The sequence below is a fragment of the Trachemys scripta genome, chromosome 3 (genome assembly GCF_013100865.1).
Source record: "Trachemys scripta elegans isolate TJP31775 chromosome 3, CAS_Tse_1.0, whole genome shotgun sequence".
NCBI classification, from domain to species: domain Eukaryota; kingdom Metazoa; phylum Chordata; order Testudines; family Emydidae; genus Trachemys; species Trachemys scripta.
Window position 1 is genome coordinate 58,698,587 of NC_048300.1, and position 20,558 is coordinate 58,719,144.

Genomic DNA, 20,558 nt, shown 5'->3' on the forward strand with positions numbered 1-20,558 from the left:
CCAGCCACTCCTCCCCACACGTATTTTTGCTTTCTTCTTTTGGGTTACAGTAGTTTTACTACTAAATGTCACCTGGAGAGAATTAAAAGCACTCCTAAATGCAACTTGCACACATCCGTTTAAAGGTGTAATTGATGCTTTTACATTTGCAACATGAGCAGATCTTTTGGAAAATATAGCCTCCAACCTTTTATCTTCTGTTTTGTTCTTTTGATATTTGTAAATGTTAAGCAATGTAAATTATGGGGCTTGTGAAATTGAAATATCCACAGAGAAGATCAAAATGTTAAAAAGCCTTTCAAGGGGTATAATATCTCTTCATATCGTTTTTTTTTTTTTTCATTTCTTGATTTAACCTGTTTTCTCTTTAGATTATTATAGCATATGTAACAGCAGCAGCCGTAGTTAAGATTGTATAAGCATATACATTGTAACTGTAAATTATTAAAATGCATACTGTAGAGAGAAGAGAATTTAAAGTGTAACTCAGTAAAGATACACTGAACCATTATGGCAATGAAAGTAAAGTATGCAAGAATGAACAGTATTACAAGATGCTACTCATGTATGTCTTAGGTTGTAGGAAATATTTCAGGAGGATATATGGCTTTATTTGAGCTTTCTGTATAAAAAAGCTTTTCTACAAAGCTGAGAAACAATGCCTGACTTGAAAGTACTGGTACCAGGGGAGAGTGGGCCAGTTATAGTCAGTTTGCTCTCTAATTAAGTTAGAAAAGTTAGAATAGCTAGTTAACCGTGAGTATGCCATGATTCTCCCACTCTTTGAAGCTCTCAATTTGGTTTAAGATGCGGATTATTAGCAATGGCAAGGGAAAAGAGCATATCTGTGATTATGTGACTAATGTCTGTATTATAATGCAGCTGAAGAATAGGGCATGGTTAGAGTTGCAAATATAACCTTACCTTTGACATTTCTTGACATTTGAGTGCTTAATCATGCAGTCTTAACATCCTGTTTACATAGCTTTTGGATGCAGTTTTTCTTTAAGTGTTACAGATCAAGTTTTTGAGTGAGTGACCCATGAAAGAACTCTTTCATAACTCCACCAAGCTGTTGAGCTTGTTGATCATATCAAACAATCTCAGTTATACATGTAAAGCTTCCAGAGCTTTGGAAGATGGTGAAAGTGGTCTAATTTCAGCTGAAAATATTGGCTGCTCTGAAACGATATAAAAACACATATGTTTATTTACTGATTAAATCTGTTTCTGTAATTCGGTAACATTACAATAGCACATTTAATTACAAATATATCCCCTTTACAGACCCATTAAATAGGGCGGACTAGCTGTTCCAAATGTTCTATGGTACTAACAAGCCAGCTAGCTCTAAGCAGTAGTGGAATGGGAATGCGCTAACCCAGCCGAACACTGGGCCTTCTTAGAACAAGAAAATTGTGTCTGTAAATATTGCTGTGCTATCATGGATTCATAAAAAAATCATGCCCACCAGAAATTTACACACATCCTTTAACAAAGGCTACTCTGTAGGTTTGGGATAGAAATAAGATCAGTTCTTTTCCTTTGCCAATGACACCTACTGTTAATAATCCACATCTTAACCCATATCACAAACCAGAGAGCTTCAAAGATTGAGAGAATCATGGGCATTCATGGTTTACTAGCTATTCAGCAGAGAAACTTTTCCAACTTAATTAGAGAGTCAAACTAACTATAACTGGCCCAGTCTCCCTGGTTCCAGTACTTTTGAGTCAGGCATTATATTTCTCAGCTTTCTAGAATACCTTTTTTATACATAAAGGTAACTTTAATAGGTAGCATAATAAAAGAATAAGATTCTGATTCAGTGGTACCTCATACCAGTTAGGTTAAAAATATATAGAGAGATTGAATGGGAATGCATGTTGGAGAAATTGTGGTGAAAGAGGAGAATTAATGCATATATAGTGGACATGTCCAGTCATTAGAGAACTCTGGGATGCAATCCGTAACCAAATATCACAAATTGTTGGATATTTATTACCGAATGATCCTTTGGTAACCTTCCTTGGGCTTGCTAGTGGAAATGGTGACAAGAGGAAATGAAGAATTACTCTCATCGGTTAGTTGCCACTCAGCTATTGGTAGCCTCTCATAGGAAAAAGAAAAATAGTCCAAATATAGAGGAATGGTTCAAAAAATATGGGAGGTTGTGGTTATGGAAAAATTAACACACTAACTATGTTCTGAGCAAAACAGACATTGATACTTAAATATTTGGTTACTTTTATTCAATACTCAGACATAGTACATTCACCTTAAAAAACCCAACACACTTGTCAATTTTTTTTTAATAATAATATTTGATTGTTAAATATGTGTATATTGAGATTTCACTCAATAAAATCCTAGAAGCGACATATTATATGTGTCATAATGGTGCTCACTTTGTAATGTGGTAACACCCCGTTAAATAGAAAGATCTGATGACTGTAGCCCTATATAATGTTTCTGTAAACAAAAACAACTGTTATAATGATTGTTTTGTTTTTGATATTTACATGGCAAGAATTTGTAAACTTGTTAAAAAATCCTAAATAAATAAATAGTTTATATATATATATAAAATCTACCTTAACTATTAAACAAATTCTAAAAGTGTGTGTGTGTCACACACACTTTTAGAATTTGTTTAATAGTTAAAGTAGATTTTTTTCTGAATTAAAATTTAGATTATACAAAAACTTAAGCCAGAAGCTATTGAAGAAATAAAGAAATATCCTGATGTTTTAATCAGTCAATATTTGACTGATTCTTATGTAGTTCAAATTCGGCAGAAATGGATATAGTGTTCCCACAGTGGTGTCCATTGGAGCTATAGATGTCCCATTGTTGCCAGACAGCTTCCCACTTTATAAATATAACCTAAGAGTTAGAACTCTATGAAAGCAGAAATGACTTGTGCTGACACACAAGAGATCATGGCCAGTGGCATGCACAGTTCATTAGAGAAGGGAAGACTAATGCACTGACTGCCAGATGTACAGCTGATCTGTCATTAAACAGAGAGATTCTGACTTAGTTGTTAGCAGTCTCTCAAGCTTTTCAAAACATTATATATTCTGTGCAAGAAATACTGGAGTAGGGAACTGATCTATTTTAGAATACTTTTAACTTATTGTAGTCATCATTTTCTTTTTTTACTGTATGAGCTCTCACTGCAATTATTTAGATCTTCTCTGGTTATGAAGATAAAATGAATGAGATTTAAAAAAAACAACACTTTCCCCTCAATATTTAATCCTCTCAATTTTGCTTCTTAATCAGCTAATGAGGGCAAAAGACTCACCCTCCCAGCTGAATGTGTTGCTGCACTCAACCTCTTCTGGCTTACAGTATTAGATTAATTCTTTATCACTCTCGGGATTGCTCATTGCACAGTTCTGGGCCATTAGAGAATAGTCTTATATTTAAAATCAACATTCTGTAGATGTTACTCAGAGGTTTAATGTAGTTAAGACCTTAATGCCTAGTTTGGAAAAGACATTTAATGATATTGAAGAAATAGTGCAAAGCAGAGAAATTTATGGCCATTTCTGCAGATATTAAAGAATTAAGATGTTGAGAAACTGATATGGCCACCTGGACAGACCTCTCCTGTGGAGAAATATGAAATTCATAGAGGCGTACTTTGTGATCTGGAGGTGGAAGGAATTGTACATTCCTTGAAAATTGCATCATGAATACATGTCTTTCCCTTTTAAATTGGCCTGTAGCCAGTCTAATATTTGGGAAACCAAGTCAGGTGGAGCTTTACATATTTTTTTGTGGGCTACGTAACTCTTTTTGGCACATATAGCTCAGTATTTTGAAGATGACAATAAATTACGAATACATATTCCAAGTCTCATAGGTATTGTGCTAGCCAGATTAGACTCATAGGTCACTTTATGAGCAGGCAACAATTATGTTTTTCAAAACTGAACTAAAACCAGAATATGGCCCAGGATTTTGCACTGATTTGTCTTTCAAGATGTAGAATTATTTTCAGTGGCCAACTTACTTTAAATGTGTTTAAGTGTTGGTATTTTCATTAATACTCATTAAGAGACTTTTCTACCATCTAATACATTTTGCCTTCAGTAAGTTTTTTACTTTCTTAACTTCATCCCATTACTTCTAGTTATACTCCCATATATCATACTAAATAATATCTCCTCTCTCTTTCAGATATTTGTAGCGGTTACCATGTTCCACCCTTGAGTCATCTCTGACAGGCTATGCATATTTAAATCTTTCCTCAAAAATCTAACCCTCCAGCTCCACATTTTTGTTGCTCTTCTGTAAGCATTCTCCAATTTGCCAGTATCTCTTTATTTACAAGGTGTCCAGAGTGAGTGCAATATTCAAAGTGTGCGGTGTGGAGCAATTATATGATGTGATCTCTTTATATACTACCAACACATGGATTGGAATTGCAGCCAAATCATTTTCAAGAGCAAAGAAATGCTTCTGCCTAGTAACTTGCTGTAGACAAGCCCTTGGTTTTCTTTTGGTATCACTTCTCCCAACCTGTTCCTTCCCAGGAAACATATATGTGCAGCATTATTTTTTCCATAGATGTATTATATTGATCATCACTGGTATTGGCATCTCCTCCCAAACTGATGTAATCTGTGAGCTTCCTTAACATTAATTTTTAGGAGTAATATATCAGAAATCTGAGTGAATAATTGCTATAGAAAAAATATAAAATGAATTTTGTCTCTTCATTTTGTAAATTGCCCATAAACAGATTATGATTTTCCATTAATCATTTTTCAAAAATATTCACTGAATAATTCTGGAGAATAATTCTTGTTTTATAGAGTGTTTATGAACAATACTCTGTGTGGACTCAATGAACTGAAATGTCAAATTCTAGCCGTTTTAATTGGACACTTAGGCCTAAATACCGAGTTGTGGCCAAGGAGCACTTGGCACAGCTTGAGAGATTTGGACAATGGTGGTTTTAAGCCACTGGTGCCACCTGCCTCTATTTGGGAGACTTTTTGGCACTAGGATGCTGCCCGACATAAAATGGGGCAACCTACATCAGCTGTCAGTGGCCCCAACAGACCATTTCAACACCCGGAAATCATTTGGGAAAAAGGGGGGCTTGCCATACCCATTACCCTTGTTTACTGAAGACAGAAGATAGAATCCTGGAGAGTAATTACCAGAATCAGTCTCCTGTCTTTTTTTTTTTTCAAGATTAGAACTAGATTTGCTTTTCTCCAATTTCTTAGTACTTCCCAATAGTTTTCAAAACTAATTTCCAGTAGTGTATAGTAAGTTTATTTGCTAACTTGCTTAATAGCTTAGGATATAGACTACCCAGATTTTTATGGATCTGATTCTCACTAACTGTCAGTGAGATGTAAAAGGGGCCTTAGTGTAAATTAATCAGTTCCATATGTGTTCAAACTTTCTACATATTTCCTAATTGCATTTTATTACTAGCTATTTTTATAATGTCTAATCACTTCCTCATTGTCAATCATCTTTTCTTTATTTGTGTTATGGAAGATTTTTTTTTTTTTTGTAAGGAAGTTAGTATGTCAGATATTTTAAAGTCATTAATTTCTGTGGTTATTTCAATGGTGGCTGTCTCTGACTAAAAGCCATAAGATTCTTAACTCATTTATTCTGGCTAAGTTGGCTTTAAGTACTTGTTGCTTTTTTTTCCTACTGAGAAAGAGTATCCTGTTTATTCAGTGTATCTGATTCTGCTGTGCCTCTGCCTTTAACTTTACTCACAAAATTAGAAAACTTGGACACAGTCCTGGACCCTAGATTTTTCCCTTTTTATACTTCCATATCTTTCCTGGTTTAGTCTGCTTGTTGGCCGTCTCCTGAATATTATCAGATTTTATCCTCGCTCAGACCTGACAAGAAATCTATATTCATGCCTTAATTACCTCTCCTTTCAACTATTACAATTACCTCATTATGTTTTTTTAAGTCCCTACTTTTTCAACTTCAGGAATGCCACAGTGCGACAGCCAGATTATTTTGTTACTTGAAACAAGATATTTTTGCCATCTTCCATCATTGTTGATGACTCCTTACCCAAAGTCAATTCAAAACTATACTCTTGGTTTTCATAACTTAGTTGACTTGTTAACATAACTCTGTGACTTTCCACTATTGTGGTGTTGTCCTTTCACTTAAGCTACCCTTTCCTCTTATGTGGGACTCACATGATCTATTTTTCTGAACTACAGAATCAAAGTTTTCCTTTTCTCTATAGTTAGTGATTGACAGTCTCCAGCTTGATCAAACATTTGTAATATTCTTACAATAAATTGTGTGTAAAAAGAAAATAAATGGAATTGTACATTAGTCCAGGATTTCTTCTTTGTAGTTATGGTGCAAATAATATTTCTTTATAGAATTTTTTTTCAATTAGGGCTTGCTTTGTAGAGGGCACAGGTGTCCATGTATTTAATATTCCACCATGCTATGTTTTTTGCACTTGCCTTAATGTTTAATACAGGCATAGGACCAAATCTAGAGATAGTGGATACGGTACTGTAAAGAAGCCTAAGGGGCCTATACCTTCTTCTGGCCTGTCATGAGGTTACTCACCACACTGGCGCCTCCTGCTGGCCATTTCAGGAATTAGCTCTGGTCAGCAGGTATGCCCTCCAGTGGTGGTGGCTCTCCTGTCCTCATCTCTTCCTGCAGATCCACTGCAGTTCCAGTCTCACTGCCTCTGCTTTGTGGCACAGCTCTCCGGCCATGTCACAATCCGGGTTCTCCCCTTCCAGGGGACTCCTTCTGCAACAGTCTAACCTCTCCTCACACTGGCTTGGCAGTCTATAGCCTGGCCGCTTCTTCAGAGGCAGCGGGGGAGGGGGGGAGATGAGACCCAGGCCCACCCACTACTCTGGGTCCCAACAGTTTCCCGCTGCCCCTCCTTTCTTTCTCCACCAGTCTGTCTCAATTCTCTGGGCCACTTCACCATAGCCCCATCACCTTTGGCTCCTACACCCTCCTCCCAGAGTCTTGGGCCTGCAAGCCCTAGCAGCCCTGTTCATGGTGCTAGTCTCTGCAGCCCTATAGGAAGCCAGTCTCCCTCCCTTGTGCTTCCTGCTGGAGACTGACTTGTTCTGGCCTGCAGCTTCCTTTTATATGGGTCAGCTGGGCTCTGATTGGCTGGTCCAGCCGCCCCCCTAATTGGCTGTTTCCTTGCAGCCTTTCAGGCTGGGTTTTAACCCTATCAGGGACAGTGGAGGGCAGGTGCCCTATCAAATGGCCTCTAAGTATGTACATTACAATAACTTAGACTCATGGACTTATCATGACATCATATTGGAGATTCAGGGAACTTCTATGGCCTGTGCTATACAGTAGATCAGACTAAATGATCACAGTGGACCCTTCTGGCCTTAAAGTCTATGAATATATGAATCTTACTGACTTGTATGTTTCACCTTTAACACACCACATTCCAATTTGGCTCCCAGCCTTGAGCAGCTCTGGAGATGTCTGCTAAACCTTGTGCAACTATTGCCAACTCTGGTGAACCTAACAAATACTAATAGGTTGCTAAACTAATATGTGTTACTGAAACCTGTACCCCTGAAACCTGAACATACCATTTCCACTAATCCAGCTTCCCATCCCCTTGTCAAGGGCACACTCACAGTTGGTGGAATAGGGGTTGCAGAGTACTGGTGACTGCCTGCCCATATTTGAATAATTGGGAAAGTACTGAATGGAGTTACTGTTCTTATATCCTCAAAACTACACTGGACAAAACACTAGAAAATATAATAGAAACAATTCTGCATTGATCCCTGGGACAATGGCCTAGATGGGACCTAAAAAGTCTTTTTATATCATTGGCTTTTTTCATGAATATGCTTTTTATTTGCTAATTTCTTTATTTCTTTTCTTCTTCCATTTGATGGTTGCATATTTTAAATAATGACATTTTGGCTAAATTTGGATCTGTACGGCATCTCATGGCCAACCATATCTTGAGAGACAGCTTTTGCTGATCTGTGGTATTCTGAAAATAAATATTTTTCATCCTGAATATAAATAAATACACATACCCCCAAAACCAATGCCATTGTGATTAATTGTTACCACAAAATAATAATCCAAACATCAGGCATTCCCTATGAGAGAGGGCTGATTACCCTTTGGTGTAAGGGAAGGGCTGTCTAATGTTGGAATTTTTATTTGGTGGTAGCGTTTATTTGCTGTGGATAGAAACTGTCTGAATGTTCACAAACTAGGTGCTAGGTTGCTCCTCCAATGCCTGGTGCCCCTAGTGTTTGCAGCTGCCCTTTGTTACACAAGTGGCCATTAAACCACAGTGACTGTTAGAATCACGTGTACAGACACGAACCCAGTCAAATGTTAATGTATCTTGTGCTAAAGGTGGCATTTCTGTTCTCTTCCCAAAAGATTTGTCCTAATTAGATTGCTGACATGCAGGATCTAATTTCATTACACCCTTGAAAATCACGATTTTGCCTTGGCTGACCAAATCACATGTAGTTATTGTAGCATTGTAAACACCACCTGGCTGGCACAAAATGCTATAACGCATACACAGTATTAAACTATTGATTCATTCCAGGTAAAGTTTGTATCAGTACAAATTAAATACATGAATCATAGAAATCAGAGATGGAGCAGAATTATTAAGTCTTCAGATTCATCCCTTGGGGACTGCTGCAGGATTGTTCCCTACAGTGTAATTTGCTAGCGTTATATTCAGTCAGTACAATTTCATATGACTCAAGTGATGGCGCTTTCACCCCTTTCCGATAGTAACTACTCCCCAATTTACTAGATTTCTACCATTAGTAATCTTTCCTGATATTCGGTCTGAATGTGTCTATCTAATTTAACTTAATTGCTTCCCCTATATCACACTAAACAATTACTCTCCCTTCTTGAATTTCACACTCTTCAAATAGCATATTTATAGACAGTCATTCTGTCCCTCCCACCACCTAAGTTGTTACTTAATCAAGTTTAGCTAATAGTTTTTAATATTTCTTCATAAGTCAATCCCTCCAGCCTCTAAATCATTTTTGTCATCTTCTCTGAACTCCCTCTAGTTTGTGTATATCTTTTTGGTATTGAGATGCAGGGAATTGAATGAGTATTCAAAGTTCAGTCTCACCAGAATCATATGGAGATAACCTATCATCTCCCTGCTCTCTGACATGATGCAAACCAAAAACTGCACTCATTTTTTTAGGCTGCCATATTTCATGTCTAAAATAGTTCAAATTTGAATCACTATGAACTTGGGTCAGTGTTTTTGCTGTTCAAATTGCACAAGACTGAATTACAAGCTGAGTGGCCTTGTTTCCCAAGCTCAGGTTAATAGCTAATTCAGTGTGGTGAGAATAGTGGAAGAAGAATTTTCTCCCTTGATTAGCAATCTCTAGCATGTTTGTATGTTGTTACAGAGAGACAGATGCTGATTTACCTTTTTACCAGTTTATTTTTTTATTTGAGGTGGTGCTACAATTTACTACATTCCTTGGAGTTTGACATGTCAATTAGATGTTATCGACAGTAATAGAGGGTCAGTTCCTGTAAATGTGAAGTTTTTATGGGTAGGCCATGAAATGACACCCCAAAGGAGTGTGTGAGAGTAGAGTGATAAATATCATGTTACCCTGCACACCACAAAGGAACTGATTAATAGGGAACATGATTTTAACTCTCACACCAAAATGTTGTTTATTTAATTTTCTGTCAATCAACTTTTCTGTTCTAGTTATCTGAAAAGTTAAATAATCGAGATTTTGGGGATTGGGGGTTGGAAGTGGGGATTGGATAAAAATCTGCTCTAAGTCATAAGCAGCACCCTGTTCATTCATTGTGTTATTGCATATATTATGACCTTATTAGAGCCCTTCATTACCTTTTGATGGTTACATGAACAACCATTGGCTACAGGTACACAATCCATCAAAAATAGTGGAAATAAATATACACAACAAAATGTTCAATATGGAATCTGCTTATCCTCCAAAATTGTGCTTGCAAATCTTCTGCCTTGCAAGAATTTGTGTGCACCAGGGGTGTGCCAATCAGATGGACACTCACTCTCTCTCTCTGTTGGTGTTTGCAGACACCCAAGTGAGTGTATATGTACATTTTGTGTGCATATGTTTTGAGGCAATATTAGAAAATTTGACTCCCAGTGTTTTGTTTAACAAAGGTACGAAATCAGGAACAGTAGGTTTTAGGGCCAGATTTTCAAAGATATTTAGGTGTCTAAAGATGCAGATGGACACCAGGCTAGATTTTTAAAAGCTCCTAAGCAGGTTAGTGCCGAACTCTCATTGGCACTTTTGAAAAATCCCACTAGGCATCTATCAGCATCTTTAGGTGTCTGAATATCTCTGAAAATCTGGCCCCTAGTGACTTGGATCTATTTTACTATTGCTCTACTTTGACTATTTTATAAAATTTTCTTTCTTGCATTTAAAAATATATATTTTATTGTAATATTTATCATTTTATTGTATATTACACTGAAGTTGTGAAAGGAGAGATTACGTTAAAAAGATTTTTTTTTTCATTAGCTACTTTTTAAAGATGTCAGGGAGTCAGTATAGACGTCATTAAATCGCTTTCCTAAGTCAGTCTTTTTATTGTAATAAATATGCATTATCAAGTCTGTGTTTTATGTCTACAATAAATCACACATTGTAAAACTTTATATCAGTTCATTAAAAGATCCCTTGTTGAAAGTTGGGGGTTTTTTTGGTTTGGTTTGGTTTTTTTTAATCCAAGCAGGAGTTATAGCTTCAAATCCGTGTGCAAATGCTTACAGGATTGCATATCTTCCACATGGGAAAAATATTCACAATAAAAACCTTTTTGGGGATTGTCAGAAGCTTTTCTCCATAAGGAAATGATAATAACTTAATCTTAGAAAGCCCAGCATAAAGCCCAGTTCATATTGGACCGAATGCCAAAATTAAGTTGTCTGTTTTGTGATTACCCTCTGTTTTTGAAGCCTCAAATGTAAATAATGTAGCACACAGCACTTGTATCCTGGGATCCAGTAAGTCTATGTGCAGAAAAGTAAAATATGAAGAAGTGTGGGTCCAGTATTGTCAGTTTTTTAGACCAGGTCCAGGGTTCATTAACATCTCATCCCACATCATTCTTTACTCTTGGGGGAATTCTGCGTCACTGCGCATGCACAGAATTCATGGCCCCCACAGATTTCTGTGCTTCGCAGAAAAATTACTTCTGATGGGGAAGCAAAGGGAAGCCACAAGAGCAGTCAGGCACCGCTTCCCCGGAAGTGCAGGTAGGTCGTTTTGGGCACCCAGAGCAGCTGGTAAAGACATAAATCACCACGTTGGGGAGATGGGGGGGAGCTGGGCAGTCATACGTGTGTGAGAGAGAGAGAGAGATTCTTGCTTACTAGTGCAGCATGCTCAGCATGGAGGGGCAGGGCTTGGGAGTGTTTCTGAAGAGGTAGGCATGGGACAGGCTCTGTTCCCTCAGGCAGAGCAGAATGTAGCAGCCTGCCTGCTTAATGAATTGTTCCCATTGTTTTTGTGAATTCCCCCAGAAGTATAAAACAGGTGTACAAATTTTAAGGCTCCTTTACATTGCCAGAGTGGTGTAAAGGATGGTATGGCCTTATAAATGCTTATGGTGCTTTAGTGATTAGAACTGGTCTAAATTTTTGGACTGAAAAAATTTCCTATCAAAATGTGCTCCATGAACTGTTTGCTACTAACCTTTTTGGAGATGGTCAGTAACCAATATAAATTGTGAGTTTGAGTCCCCAGCCCTCATTTGCTCTTCAGTTGCCTATGATATGATCTAACACTGAGCATATGGCTGCATATATTTGTTGACTAATGACTAGAAGTAAAGGGTCAATACTAGTTTCATTACTACTAGACAAAGGTAGTTTGGGGATTTCCTCCAGTGCTCCCCAGTCCCATTCTCCATCCATTGTATTGTAGTTTAAATAAATTACCAAAATAATTGAAACCAACTTGATTATATTGGTTATTTTGACCAAAAAATATGCAGAATTTTGCAGAATTTTAAAATATTGTGCATAGAATTTTTATTTTTTTGGTGCAGAGTTTCCCCCAGGAGTAATTCTCATTCACTTCACAATGGCATAGTGAACTCTGGATGAAAAGATACTCCAGTGATAATCAGTGGTCTGCTTTTATATTTTGTTCGTTTATAAATAAAGTAGTTTCCTGTGTTGTTTGTCAGAGTATTTTAAACACAGACAGCTGCTCAATACATGAGTCTGATAAAGTGTATTAAAAATAAATTAGCCAAAGAGAGGCTAATTGGTAACTCTTTAGGGAATGTAGATCTTTGGTATCCTGGATGGAGTGCCACTGAGGAATGATGTATAATGTTTACTGGAATGCCAGTCTTGTTGGTGTTTTTAATTAATTTGTATTTATTTATTTTAAAGTTAAGGTACTGTACTTCTTCAAAAGAGGGTAACATGTGTATTTGTTAATACATACTGCAGTTATGTAACAGATATTGCCATGACTAATGTGTAGTGCTTATTCTTCTTGCATTTACTTCAGAGATTTCATGATATCTTTCTTCAAAGACTTCTATTACCATTTCAAGTCCTCTTGTAACCAAGATGCACTATTAGATGTCTTTTAGCTTTGTCTCTACTAAAATAAATTAGCCAAAGAGAAGCTAAGAAAAGAGAGTTACATAGGGAAAACAACTACTTGAACTGGCATCCTTATTGCTCTTTTAGAAGTACTAGGTTTGACAGTCCTCTTTTTGTGGGAGAATTTTGCCAACCTCTTTGGAAAACTGACATCACAAATGGGTGTATTCTGAGCTGAAGCTCTCGTAGTCCTCAACTGAGGGAGGTGAGGAGAAAAGGGATGCTGAGTCTTACTTTCATTTAAAAAAAAAATTTTAAATGGCCTTAGCTTTTATTATGAGGGTCCCTTTACAATATAATTTTCTCCCTTCCCTATGCCCCATCCCAGTCCCTGCTGGTCCCCTAGAGAAGAGGACTGAGCTGGTTCCTTAACTTGGGTGTCTTATGTGGTCGTGCAGCTGCTGGCTGGATATCCCCAGTTCTTACGTTAAAGTGCTAAATTAGAGAGTTCCCAGAGTGGGCAGATTGGGGGTTATTTTATTTTATTTTTTTTTTGGCACCACTATACCTGAAAATGAGCTTTCTTTTTAAATTGGAAATTTACAGGCAATTTGTCTATAAAGCGGATTAGTCTCTTTTGGTATTTAAGAAAGGAAAAGGAAAACTGCCAAGTTATTAACATTTGAAAATTGGCTGCTGTTGAACTGAAATTACTGTTTTCATAGCATTTTTAGTATACGTATCCATGTTAATTTTGTAGTTGTGCCATAGTAGAAATTGATATAATATTGATTATAATACAGGAGGAATATTACTTGTACAGAACATGCTGCAATGCTTGCTGTAGACACAGTGGGCTTGCCTTTTGTGTGGTACACACATTTTTGTGGCAGTTTGCACATACTAGTTGGGTGCTTGATGACCCATTTTATGTTGATACAATTATCAGATTTATGTGTGCACAGACAGGAGGCCATTTAAATTTTTACTCATCCTATTGTCCATTTTTACTATTAAGTCTCCTTATCACCACAACTCCAGTAGGAGCTACTTGTACATACCTCAGCCACAACCATTGATTCATTCATCACATTTTTGAGGCTGGTTCCCTGTGACCCCAGAGACCATCTAGAAGAGCATATGAAACTGACATCCCACTATTGCTACCTAGCCTGGGACTGGCACTTCTGCTTCTGTCCTGCCTCACTGAGAATAAGTGGAATTTGGATCTCCAGTTTAGCACCATCGATTGCAAATAGGCTGGACCCATGAAAGAACTCCATGTTTGATGTAAACTCAATTTGTGTTCATTCATGTTTTAAAGGGGAATTTGTGCTAGTGGAGATCAGTAGAAATTAGGTGCATTAATGCTGTTGCGTGGACCCTGTCTGTGTTATGGAAAGGTAGCATATTGCTAGACTTCATTACAACATGGTAGTATCTTACACAGTTAAAATAGGTTTGGTCTTGCAGTGTAGCAAGAACCAAACCATATTTTAAGTGTTCTTGTCTCATGCTAAACTCTTGGAATTAGCCCAGTTGGAGCATAATTCTGAAGTATGGTTCAGTCCTTTCTACACTATGAGAATGAATTGGGTTTTAACCACATCCAGCACTACTGTGTTGTAAGTAGATCCTGCAATATAATAGCATTTCCTAGTATCAGTGGATCCTTAGAAAACCTCAGTAACAGATATGTTTCTCCCTCTTTCTTAATTTGCTTCCTTCTGGAGGGAAACACAAAAAGGGGAAAGGTCATTATTTGAATTCCTCTGTGTAATAAATCATATTAGAAAGACTGCAACTTTTAGATGACTTACCAGGCAAGAGTTTAAACCAGTGAGAAAAGCCATTACACCTTGTAAGAGGTAAAGTGCCATAATGGAGATACAGGCTATAATTTGTCTGGATAGTAATGCCTCTTCCATTCTTCTTCTCCCACCTGCCCCAGTAAATAAAGAAGTAGGAAGAAGCATGAAGATTTTTTTCCCCCGAATCGATTGTTGGATGCGCAAAGCCATTGAGTTTTCTAGTGACAGCTGTTGCTGTTGGAGAGATGAAAGCATTTGGCCCGAGAGTCTGTTTGTGTTTGAGCAGAGAAAGCGATTTTTGTTGCAAAAAGCTTTAAGTGAGACAGACAGAGTAAGAGAATAAGAGAGTGAGAGATAATTATCTAAATTATGTTCGGGCTATTATCGAAGACGAATATAGTTAAAATGTAATTAAATATGACTGGCTCACAGGATGCAAGCTTGGCTTTCGAATGCTAATTATCAATTACTGCATCTCCTTAGGGGAGTCAGGCAGTATGAGAGAGTTGGGGGTGTGTGGCTGAGGTGAGATGTAGAGTATTAAATAAAACACCCTAGGGCTGTAACAAAGCTAATTTCTTTTTAAAAATGAAGCTGTGGTACCAGGGGAATTCCGCAGGCCAAGCAGCTTGCACTGCTGCCTTTCAGCTTGAGGACCCTAGTGTAAGTCAGTGTATGCTGCTGGTCCCTAGTCTTTTCTTCAAGATGCAGACCTCAGCTGGAGGTAATGATTATGTCTACTGTTAAAGTGATGACCAGAGCTACCTCAGCTTGAGCAGCAAATCTAAAATGAATCAACCAGTCAGACACTGTGTGAGGGTAAAAAAAGATCAACACTTCCATAAAGTTTAAAAAACAAGGAGGAGAGACACCAAGGTGGCATGCTCAGCAGATTTTTATATCAGTTCTGGAAATGTTTGCTGCTGAGTGATTGTACTGTATTAGTAACTTACCTTGGAGGAATCCTTATCCCAGCCCTCCTAGTTATAACACTGCTGTACAGCCAAAATGCTTCTGAAATAAATGTAGTCAAACTTTACTAATTCTGGGTCACTGAGAACGAAAATTATGCTTAAAATTGTTGATTGGCTCTAGTTTTCAAGATATGCTATTGGGTCAGTATATACGACCCTTGACTTGGGAATGGCGGAGGATAAGTGAGTTATAAAGGGAAGGGATCTCAATTTAAACCAGAAATGACTAAAATACATCTTTGACTGGATCTATGAATAAATCTATGACTGGGTTTGGACAGTACTTGCTTTTTAGGCAAAACAATGAATGATGCAATCTGAAGCTGGTATTGCATTATACATGATATGAATTCATCATGTTATTCCTAGAAGTCATGGATGATGCAGTCGTAATGAACCTTACATCACTCTGCTGAACAAATTGCCCTATATCAGCTCTAGAAATCATACAGTGTCGTGCTCTCTTATTTGTCAGTGTTTGATTTTGCAAAGGGACACATTTCTGTTGAGCCAAAGTGAGCAGAGATGCCTTGTACTTGTGTGAACAGTGCAGATAACTTCTGCTATGTTTGTGGTGAAGTGACTTTTGCATCACAAAAGCGCAGTATAACCACATTGGTTAAGAAAGCCTATCACTTTTATTTTGGCGGCAAAATTGGAGATCAGGCCAAGAGGTGGGCCCCACATATATGCTGCAACACTTGTGCAACAAATCTTCGCCAGTGGTTGAACAGGAAAAGGAATTCTATGCCTTTTGCAGTGCCAATGATTTGGAGAGAACCAACAGATCATACCAGCAATTGTTACTTCTGCATGGTGCCTCCAGTTGGGAAAGGTGTGTCAAAGAAGAAAAAGTGGACTGTGCATTATCCAAACATTCCATCAGTACCCCACGGAGAAGGACTGCCGGTTCCTGATGCACCAGAATCATTCTCACTTGAGTCAGATGAGGAAGAGGAAGAGGATGAAACTTCTGGTCCTGAACCATCAATTTTACAGGACCCACATTTTCTCCCATCCTCCTCCTCTGAACCACACCTCATAACACAAGGTGAACTGAATGACCTTGTCAGGGATTTGGAACTACCCAAGAGTAAGGCAGAGCTGTTGGGCTCCAGACTACAGCAGTGGAATCTCCTGGCAGGTGATGTTAGGGTTTCCATGTTCCGTGACCGTCAAAAGGATCTTGTCCCATTCTTCTTCATGGAAGGTGATCTTGTAGCTTGCAACAACATTGATGGTGTGATGGCAGCCCTCAACATCGTTCACGATCCAGATGAGTGGAGACTGTTCATTGATTCATCGAAGACGAGTCTTAAAGCTGTTTTACTGCATAATGGCAATGTTTTGCCATCAATACAGTTGGTCATGCAGTCCATATGAAGGAAACCTATGATAACATAAAACAACTTTTGAGGTGCATAAACTATGACCAACATCAGTGGCAGCTTTGTGGCGATTTGAAGGTTGTTGCTCTCTTGCTTGGTCTGCAGACTGGATACACAAAGTACTGCTGTTTTCTCTGCGAATGGGATAGTCGTGCAAGAGATTCCCACTACATCAAGAAAGATTGGCCACTCCGACAGTCATTGGAGCCTGGGAGGAAAAGTGTTCAGCATCCACCACTTGTTGAATCAAGGAAGATTTTGTTACCACCCTTACACATCAAGCTGGGTCTGATGAAGAACTTTGTCAAGGCCATTGACAAAACACAAGCGGCTTTCAAGTACCTCCATGGAAAATTTCCAAGGTTAAGTGAAGCTAAGATAAAGGAAGGTGTCTTTGTCGGTCCTCAGATTTGTGAACTCCTTCGAGATGATGCATTTGACCATGCACTGCGTGGCAAGGAAAAGACGGCATGGAAAGCCTTCCAGTTAGTGGCAATAAATTTTCTTGGAAACAACAAGGCAGACAACTATAGGTTGTTGGTGGAAAACCTCCTCAAGGCATACAAAAGCCTTGGTTGCAACATGTCACTAAAGATACATTTTTTGCACTCTCATCTAGATTTTTTTTCCACCGAACTGCGGAGCAGTGAGCGACGAGCACGGCGAGCGATTTCACCAGGACATTGCAACAATGGAGAAACGCTATCAGGGCAAATGGAGGCCATCAATGCTTGCAGACTATTGCTGGACAGTGACAAGAGATGTTCCATTTAATGAATACAAGAGACAAGCCAAGAAGCGCCGAGTAGACACTGAATAGGACTAAACTATGTACATAATAGTTTTTTGCCTTTTGTTTCATAATAAATTTTATTTATATAACCCTTTTGCTGATTTTTAAAGTGTTACATAAACAGGACAGGTGAAATATTATCATGTAAAGCAACCAGAAACACATGAAAAGACCTAGGTTTACAATTTATGATTAAAACTCTACTATCTACATAATATACATAGACATAAAATGTAAAAACTTCAATATCTTAGAAACAGTAGCCAATCAGTTGTTTTAATTGTCATATTTGAATTCAGCACATCAAAATACATAATAAATAGCACATTTTATCTCTGAAGCAGACGACTTCTCAAAAATTGTAGACCAGTGAATTAGCCACTCAGTGTTAGAACGTATCAGTAGGTTAGGGGGAAAATGGTGGTGGATACTGGGAGGTTGTTTGATAACTATGAAATTTATTTTCTAATGTTGTAAATAAGTGTTGAACCAGCATGGAAATAGGTGTTGTATGTACCAAAAAATAGTAAGATGCTCTGGACCAACTTTAATAAAAAGTTAAAACCCCCGTCTCCCCTCAAATCCTCAAGAAAATCTTCAGATTTGTTACATCATCTTTCAATATGCTTAAAGAAGTGATTGTGGTATTTTTCCAGTCACAGCACTGTGGCAGCCAATAAGGATTCCCCTACCTGCCAGTGATGGCAGCAGTTGTGAGGTCACTGCAGGAAGCAATCACATAAAATGTAGTTGAAAGGATCTTCAGTGGACTTCTACCACTTGTTCAATGCCTTTTGATATCAGTCACATTCCACTGCTGCATGACTGGGTGGATGCGTCTGCCCCATTGTCCCCACTTCATCTGAGAGATGAGTCTTTGTTACTTATTCCCATTTTGGGGGGAGTCTGCATTGAAGGATGGCACTATTATTTGACCTGTGCTCAGAATGACTATAAATAGATATATTTCTACTTACATTGTATACTAGGATCCCTGAACTGACTTTTTCCTGGTCCCATAACTACATGTTTCCTAACTTGGGAAGCCACAAAGGCATAGCCCCTTCCTAATAACTTTTCTTAGCATTTTACACTCCTTCACATAGCATAATTTTAGACTATTTTCCAGATCACTGGAGAGAGGCAGATTTAGCCTTTCCATATTGCTTTTTCTTCTCTTAGTGTTCAATCTGTAAAAAGAAATATTTATTTTTCAGTACATGAATTGCATATACATATATGTGCAAGCACATGCATTAATGCAAACTGAAGTGATGATGGAATATTACTAGTAAGAGTGCCACAACTCTCCAAAATAAAACAGAAACTCGACTTTGGCAGTTTGCACCTCATACAAAAGCATAAGTGAATACGAAGGACTTGCAATAGGCCCTGAACATTAATTGACTCAGGCGCTGTCAGACTAATAAGGGAAGCAACTCAAGAAGCAAGGTTACCCCACTGAGAACATACTTGCACTCCCACAGACGTACAAAGATAGGGATAGTCAGTGAAAGAGTCCTATCTGATTTCATGTTTCATTTAGAGCATGAAGAGACAAACAGATCTCTATAATAGGAGGGACCCAAACCACATAAGGAATACAAATAAACAATATATTATGTGCAGGCCATGAGTGCAGATAGATGCTGTTCCTTGGGAGGGTGGGGGGGCAGATTCATATCTCACTTACGTAAATCACAAATAACTCCACTGAAGTCAATGCAGTAAAACTGGCGTAAGAACAGATTGAGATTCATAGTCTCCTTTAAATTAATACAACCTCATGATAATAAAACTAGTAAAACCTAGACACAGTAATACCATCTTTGTGAAGAAGAGATCGATAGTTTACTATCAGGATCAAACTCTAGTTCAAGTCAAATGGCCCTGTGAACAGCAAAGTTGTTATAACAGACTGTCTCTGATGTGCCTGTCACTTTTTCTGTTGCTATCTTGTTTCTTCTATTAACAACATTTGAAGTTATTCTGAATAAATTCAGGAAAATGTCTGATTTTTTTTCTCTTCAGGAAGTTCATCAGATTGCATTAATTACTTTTTTATCATTCAAATCCCTTTGTAATGGTGGTTTTAATGAAGGTTAATTTTGTATCTAGCATTCAGGTTGTATTATTGACAATAAATTCTAATGCAATTAAGTGTTAATCCAGTATAATGTTTGCAGTGTTGCTGAGCTGAAGAAGAGTTCTGTGTAGCTCGAAAACTTCTTTCACCAACAGAAGTTGGTCCAATAAAAGATATTACCTCACTCGCCTTGTTTCTCTAAAATCCAGTACACCTCTACCCCGATATAACGCGACCCGATATAACACGAATTCGGATATAACGCGGTAAAGCAGTGCTCCAGGGGGCCGGGGCTGCACACTCCGGTGGATCAGAGCAAGTTCAATATAATGCGGTTTCACGTATAACACGGTAAGATTTTTTGGCTTCCAAGGACAGCATTATATCGGGGTAGAGGTGTATAATGGAAGATTGCTCTTAAACTGAGACCTTCAGATCGTATTATTCTTTCCTGTTCCTCCTCCTTCACTTTTAGCATGATATGTGAGCTTGAGTGAATGGTGGGACACAAAGTGCTTTGCATATTGTTTATTGGGGTAATCCTGCTCTATATTATTAGGAGGGAGAGATTTCACCTTCCCATGCAAAGTCTGCTACACAACATTACGACCCCCACAATGTTTGCAAATCAAATATTTCTGTTCAAGAAAAGGATAATGATGTAAAAGTCAGACTCCAAGGCAGTAAGTTGAGGAAGCAATTTTCTTTTTAAAAATCACAATGCAGGGATGATTTTACAGTATATCATAAAAATTGAAACACGCTTTCTTTCCTTATGGGAGCTGATTTGTCCTATTGCATGCAATTTTTTCTTTATTAATTGCTGTAAGTAAACCAGGTGGAGTACAAGAAAGAGTGAGGACAAAATATAAATTGACTGCAGTTTCAGTTTA

General features: G+C 37.9%; 1 protein-coding gene across 1 annotated transcript in view; it reads left to right on the forward strand.

Annotated features, from left to right (window-relative positions):
- The window catches only part of BTBD9 (BTB domain containing 9), a 272,643-nt gene that overhangs the window by 223,777 nt on the left and 28,308 nt on the right, over positions 1–20,558 (forward strand). The window lies entirely within an intron of this gene.